This window comes from Macrobrachium rosenbergii, chromosome 9 (assembly GCF_040412425.1).
Source record: "Macrobrachium rosenbergii isolate ZJJX-2024 chromosome 9, ASM4041242v1, whole genome shotgun sequence".
Taxonomy (NCBI): Eukaryota; Metazoa; Arthropoda; class Malacostraca; order Decapoda; family Palaemonidae; genus Macrobrachium; species Macrobrachium rosenbergii.
The window spans coordinates 43,885,739-43,893,238 of NC_089749.1; the positions used below are offsets into that span (position 1 = coordinate 43,885,739).

A 7,500-nucleotide genomic window follows, 5' to 3' on the forward strand; every position below is an offset into this window, starting at 1 on the left:
AACCTTACCACTTCATTCTACTTTTCCTGGTTTTATCTGTTATTTTACAAACATCACCCTTTTTCATACTTGTTCACTTTTAATTCATACCAACAATGACAGTCCCAGGATACATATCTACATTCTCATCTCCGTACTCTCCAGGGATCCCTACTCCCTTCTAGGACTCCCTCCTCTTTTCTTCGCATACCCCACGTTTTTACCAATACAACAGCGCTTGTGTTGTGTATATGTATATGTATATGTATGTATGTATATATATATATATATATATATATGTATGTATGTATGTATGTATGTGTATACATATATATTATATAATATATATATATATATATATATATATATATATATATATATATATATATATATATATATATATATATATATATATATATATATATATATATATATATAACATGAACTTAAAGACATTGGTTCTTATCTACAATACTGTATTAATATATCTTTGGGATTGTACTAGAAAAACAAACTTTCCTCTTTAAAAATTAGTCTTTAAATTTCACTATCAAATAAAGTCATGAAATTCAGTTTTTAATTCTATCAAATGAAGTAATGGAATTCAGTATTTATTTCTATCATACATTATTCAACTTGAACTTACACCTTCGACGTCGGAGGCTTATACTTTGTAAATTCTAATCATAATATCAATATATATATATATATATATATATATATATGTATGTATGTATGTATGTATGTATGTATATTGTATATATATATATATATATATATATATATATATATATATATATATATATATATATATATATATATATATATATATATATATATATATATATATACACACACACACACACACACATATATATATATATATATATATATAGTGCTAATTTGGGTGATTTGTTTTCTATAAAACTGCTGGTCAAAATACATCCAAGGCTATACATTTGTCCATTACTGAAAGTTAAACATCACTTCTTTACAGTAAGCATACAAAATACACTATTCTGATATGTGACTTCACAATGATGAGAACCTAATAATAAACATCTCGTTCTTTATCAGAATTTCTTAAGGAGGACAATTCCATATTATCAGTTTTGCATCTATTCTGCCGGACCACTTTTTCAATGGATATCCCACGTATGAGCGTTAGTAGCCATGAAAAATTCAAATGGGTTTGTTCCACTTCGATCTCTTCGTCATTGTTGAGTTTCTCCATTCCCTTCTAATAAATACAAGCTTGTGTTTCCTCTCACGCAATCCGTCAAATTTCTCTTCTATCCCATCAACAATACTGTAATTTGTTGACGCTTTCAGCGACTGTCCTACGCAGCTCATGGGTCCTACAGAATTTCCTCTGTGATTTCAAAACACATACCTTACAACGCGAATGGATTGCTTTGCTTTACAAAACTTCCAGTTCCAATGTTCAGACCTACGATTTCTTCATTTCAGTTCCAGTTTTCAATCTATATCACTACATTCGTATTTTGTTCCTTGAAAGTGGTAGCAATCTTCTGTTTAACTTGCTTTCTTAAAGGTTATCTTCCTGCTATGAGACCCTTTAAGGGGGGCTTTCAATGTCATTCATCACTGTATCTTTCCCTTTGAACACATACGTTCCTGCACCAGGTCCTTGCACTTTACTCACCCATAAGAAGAGATCTTTCATGAATGATTTTCAGTATTTCACCGTTTTATCTTACTCTGTGAATAAATGTCTTCCTGCAACTGATCTTTGTAGATAACTTACCGCCAAGATGAGCTCCTCAATCAAGTGGCTTTTAGTACACAAAGAAGGGAATCAACAGAATTATCGGACTCTGATTTTAAACTCAAGAGGTACCTAACATTTTCAGTCATGATGCTTAATAACGTTCTCAAACTGACAAATAAGTGACTGATAATTTTGGCCTTTTTTAAACATATTTTCTGTATTTATAATCGTACATTAAATTAATCGGTCTGACTTCCAAATAAAATACAAGGAATAAGAAGGCATAAGCTTAAAAGTCTTTTTAACAAAGATAATGAAAGCTTGGACAGTAATTTTTTATTATTCTTAAAAAAGCTAATCATGCTACGAATTGTTTTTTCAGTTTTACGAGCGATGGATACATATACCATACCTAGAAAAAGAATATTTACAAAGTTATATTTATACATTATATATAATATATATATATATATATATATATATATATATATATATATATATATATATTGATATCTTTGCCTTGAGCAACCAATCATACATATAAATCGGTACTAATGATTACTTAATTCATACATGTGCATAGAAAACTTCATTTTGCCTTAAAATTATGACAGGTCTACGGTGAATAATAATAATAATAATAATAATAATAATAATAATAATAATAATAATAATAATAATAATAATAACCATGTTTGCCCTCCTAGCCATGGGTATGGCCATTACACATTTACCCTATTCCCAAAATTATCAAGATTGCATAATAAAATAGCGAGCCTTATTAAGTTTAATTTGACTCCCAAAAATAGCCGCCCAAAACGAAATTTAACTTGGAGTCTATGATAATGAAGGATTTAATGCACTGGGCAAGACTGCGACAGGGATGCTGGGGCCAGAAGGTGATCATCTCATCTGCATCTTGGCGCGCAGCATATGAGCTAATAGAGGGTTGGGTTAAGAAAGCGATGCCACTCTAATTTTTTTTCTCCAAATAATTTTAATACGCGTTCGTATGTTGCGTATACATTTATTGTATTCCTAAAATATCTTCTGTTTATTTAATTACTGGTCAGTGCGTCGAAAGAAACGACGACAATCGAATATTCATGAGGTTTTGAAACATCCACGGTAAGGAAATGTAGGAAAAGCGGCAACTACTCCAGCAAGGAAGATAAGGGGCGGAGTCGTTAGTGTAGTCAGTGTCCCGTTAACCTTCCGTGGTAGAGCACGTAGGTTCTCGTCCTCCGGCTCGATCGGCGCTTTGCTACCTCGTCTAAATATGAACGCATCGCGAATAGAAACCTTTTTGTATGAAGAAACTAACTACTGATAAGTGGACATCTTAACCCTTCGATAAAACTTACAGGAAAGTCTTTAAAGAAGGAGAAATCATCACAATATAAGGTAAAAAGGATAGTGAAATATGTAGGCACTGTAAGTTGCTGCACTGCAGCAAGATGAATTTCGAACACTGTAGGGTTAAAATTTGTTAATATTACATGTGATTTTATATGTTCACCATTAATGGAGCTTTACGCTTCGTAGTACAGTCAGAGCCTTGTAATTTCGATTTTCTGTAAAGTTGCTTATGTACCGTTAACATCAAAATTACCTTTGATTATAAGCGCTGAAATTGCAATGACAATAAACGTCACTTTACAACGTTAAAACAGAGGAAAAACGTTTTTCCCCCCAGTATAGAAGGTCGACCAATTTTCTATAAAATCCCCCCATTCATCTACTTCCTCGACGTTGAAGTTGTCCAGCGTGTGTAAACTGGGAAAGAGGGAAAGACTGGAACACTTAGGATAAAATAGACAGACGGTAAAGTGAAACAGGGACAGGGAGGCGATACTGTTAGAAGACCAGACGAGCGGCGCTTCTTCTCCCGACGAAAGTAGCCAACACCACGTGGCCAGGAACTTCAACACCGCTCCTTCCTTCTGTTGCCCGCGGCTTTGGCCTTGCCACAAACATATGGAATCCAACGTAAGTTATCCTTTCCAAAGAAAAAGATAGACATTTATCATCAAATTACTTATAACATATTACTGAACTATGTATTTCTGGACGAGTTTCATTTCAAATAATAATAGAATATATATATATATATATATATATATATATATATATATATATATATATATATATATATATATATATATATATATATATATATATATATATACATACGTATATACATATGTATGTATATATATTATATATATATGTGTGTATATATATACAGAATATATATATATATATATATATATATATATATATATATATATATATATATATATATATTCTATTATTATTTGAAATGAAACTCGTCATATATATGATTTCAAAGTATGCAAACATGCTTCATATTAAAGTGGTTATGAAACACTGAGACTTGAAATTCTTCGAATTTCAGTATTATTGAATTTTTCCAGTCTGTATTCTTCAACTGCCTTAACTATTACATTGAGAGAAAAAATAACGCCCACAACCAGTCACAACTGAACGTATATGAGTAATAATGAGAACATCGAATTTAATATAGAGTTTTCCATAAACATCATGCAACCTCTCCAAAACTTATGCAGATCCCGCGTCTCATTCAGTTCCTGCTTTTACTGCAGGATTCGCTCCAAAGTATCTTTAAACAGGATTCGCTCCAAAGTATCTTTAAATGTATTATTATCTAAATATGGGCTAATTAATATAACCGTTGCATCTGCTTTTGCTGGCATGTTTAACTGTATGCATTTTTATATCAGTGGAAATATCTTCATGCTTGGAAATTTAGAAACTTTTTCATTATGTTCTATATGAATGTTTATAATTTCTCTATGGTAATCATCACCATATCATCACCGGCGGCATTAATGAAAAATGACTTGAAGTGTCCATAGAGTTTTTGTTAACACATTATTTCATCCTAATAGAAATTTCAGCAAGCAATGAAAAATCTCGAACACTCATAAATGTATAAAAATAGGAATATATTCATCTGTGTATGAATGTTAGTTTAAATTTATACATTGCACATACTCGTATACTCTATATATACTAATTATATGTTTGCGTCATGTTAGCTTATGGATATAAAAACACATCATAATTATATGAATGACTGATATACACCTATCCATACTAAAGTTGAGAAAACTATCTTGTTATAATGTAAATGCAAGTAAAGCAGTGATTACTCAATTGCCTCCAGTTTTAATAACTTGTTTTGCGTGCAACTCGATTTTTGCGATACTAACGATATTAAAATCCTTGTTGCATATCCCGCAGAGTTTATCGCGATCTGTAATTATCCTCAATTCATAATTTTTAAGGTAATATTGATGGTCAGTCCTGTAGTCCTTAACAGTTCTATACCTTTAATTATCAATTTGATATTTTAACAATGACCATAAACACCACATACGTCTTTTTTAGCATTACCATAAAACTCCAAATGTCTTTTTCTAACAATTAAAATAAATATGAAATCCCACTGGGATGGGATACCCTATCCGGTTCCTTTATCAAAGCTGTGTCTTAAAAACCAATATAAATACATTAATAAATCAAATGTTAACTAGACAATTTTTCACGATTCTTCCTCTGTCCATGTCCGCCATTTAAAAATAAATTGTTATTTTTCACATACTGCCTTACATTCAATGCTGTCACAGTTCCCGGTTATTTCCGGCAACTTTATTAGTGCCTTTACAAAAATCTAAATTCAGGTTCGGAGATCAAGACCACACAGGCGGTAACCGTTTGCACGCTATTCTCAAAAGTGTACTGTAATTACTGGTCAATATTATGTTACCGGAAGTAAGTTGCACATCGATAAATACTATATGAAACTTCGTTCAAAAACGTTATTCTCATGATAAACTGAATTAATTTTTTATTAAGAAAGAGCAACGGTATAATGCATTTTCCTTTTTTAAGACGTAAGTTCTATACTCTCATACATTCTTAGATAAATCATGATTAAGATCGACCAAATTTTAAGATGACCGCCAAAACTTTTACAGCAAAACAAGGAACAGTCAACAATCCACAAAAATTCAATATTTTCACTTTTATTAAAACACTGAAAACATAACACGCAAGTTACGGAAATGTACTGCTCTTCATGACACCCACAGCTACTAATTGCAACAAACATTTATGAACTATTAGCTACTGCAATTAAGGAAAATACAATTAATGTAAGGCGGCACGTAAACGTTTCATATAACATTCGTAACTAACAACAATTACTTTTTACATCTGTTATCAACTCGCAGTTTTCACTATCTTATCATTCATTCTGGGCTATTAAATACTACTAATGTATAAACAGCACATAGTCGGGACTAAATTATTTCCAAAACTATTAGTTATCAATTCCATAATCAATTTGATTAATGTAAGCTATTAACTGTTGCCGATTAATATTAACGTCTATCCACTGCAGTGTTAAGACCATTTAACAATTACGTCTGACAACTCAATATTCAGTACCAAACAATCATTAAGATACAATCGCGTGTAATTCGTGTATTACCTTCAAAACGGCAAGAAAAATTACAAATACATAACAATCATGAAAAGATTCGCCTGTCCACAATAATGAAGACAATATATTCTATTCTTATGACGTAAAGGCCAATGGGACGGCGATGGAAGAGTGGTATTGACACCGAAAAAAATTACAATAATGACACTGGAAGATTTGTTACTTCACTGAGGATTATTAAATTTGTTTCCTTATTTAATCATTTCTTGAAATTCTTTATTTTTTTATATATTCGTTTATTTAATATATCATTTTCCCGCTTACTAATACATTTACCAGATAAAGAGATACTTTGATACTAGGAAAAGGCTCATGGCGTCTCATTCGCTCTAGTTTTCAGCTGCGTTTGCCATGGAGCTTAAAGCGAATATGCAATTACAGGAAGCTTCCGTTGTCTATGATAATGAAAAACATTTAAAAGAGAATTACGTGGAAGTGAGACTTCAAAGGTACTGGAAATATAAATGTAACGTTTCCCCAAGAAAAGGTCTACTCGTGTTAATTTCATTCGTCCTTAATGAATAAAAGTAGCTGTCATTCAATAAAGCATTAGGTTGTATTGTTGAATGACTTGGATATCCTAATAACTATACGAAAAATGAATGAAATTCTCTCTCTCTCTCTCTCTCTCTCTCTCTCTCTCTCTCTCTCTCTCTCTCTCTCTCTCTCTCTCTCATCCTGAAGTTAAAATCCATTAACCTGAAGGTTCTTCCAAGAAGTTAACACCCTCTCTCCTACAAGTCGTATTTTATGCTCGCGTCGAACAAAGTATTTATTTACTATTGAAACTATCAGACTAGAGGGATTTAGGACAGAAGTAGTTCATTCCCAACAGTTCTCTCAACACGAAGTAGTCTACAATGAACCATGCACTTGTTCCTAGCAGAAGGTTAAAAATACAATGGTTAGATGCTAGAGAAAAGTCAACATACCTCTGGATAAATATCCAATTCAGATCATTGCAAAGAGAGGAGATGGAATATGTTAAAACAAACCACTGAATTGACTTATCCAACAATAATAGATAAGACCATTCTAAGAGGGTCTGAATAAAGCAGAATACAATCGACCTGGAACAGAATAGAATATCCCAGAGAGGATGGAACCAAATGGAAATACAACGTGAGAGGAGGAGGAGGAGGAGGCGGAGGAGAAGCAAAATAGTGACAGTTATCCATAGTGTATCAAACTTCTTGAATCCAGCTGTCGCTGGAGCCTGTCAGGGAGGGTTCCTCCA

At 32.1% G+C, this 7,500-nt stretch overlaps 1 protein-coding gene across 1 annotated transcript in view; it reads left to right on the top strand.

Annotated features, from left to right (window-relative positions):
- Positions 1–2,928: 2,928 nt before the first annotated feature.
- The window catches only part of LOC136841745 (limbic system-associated membrane protein-like), a 213,723-nt gene continuing 209,151 nt past the window's right edge, over positions 2,929–7,500 (top strand). Inside the window, exon 1 of the mRNA XM_067108996.1 lies at positions 2,929–3,115. The gene's annotated coding sequence lies outside the window, so the exon portion shown is untranslated. The remainder of the gene's footprint in view (positions 3,116–7,500) is intronic.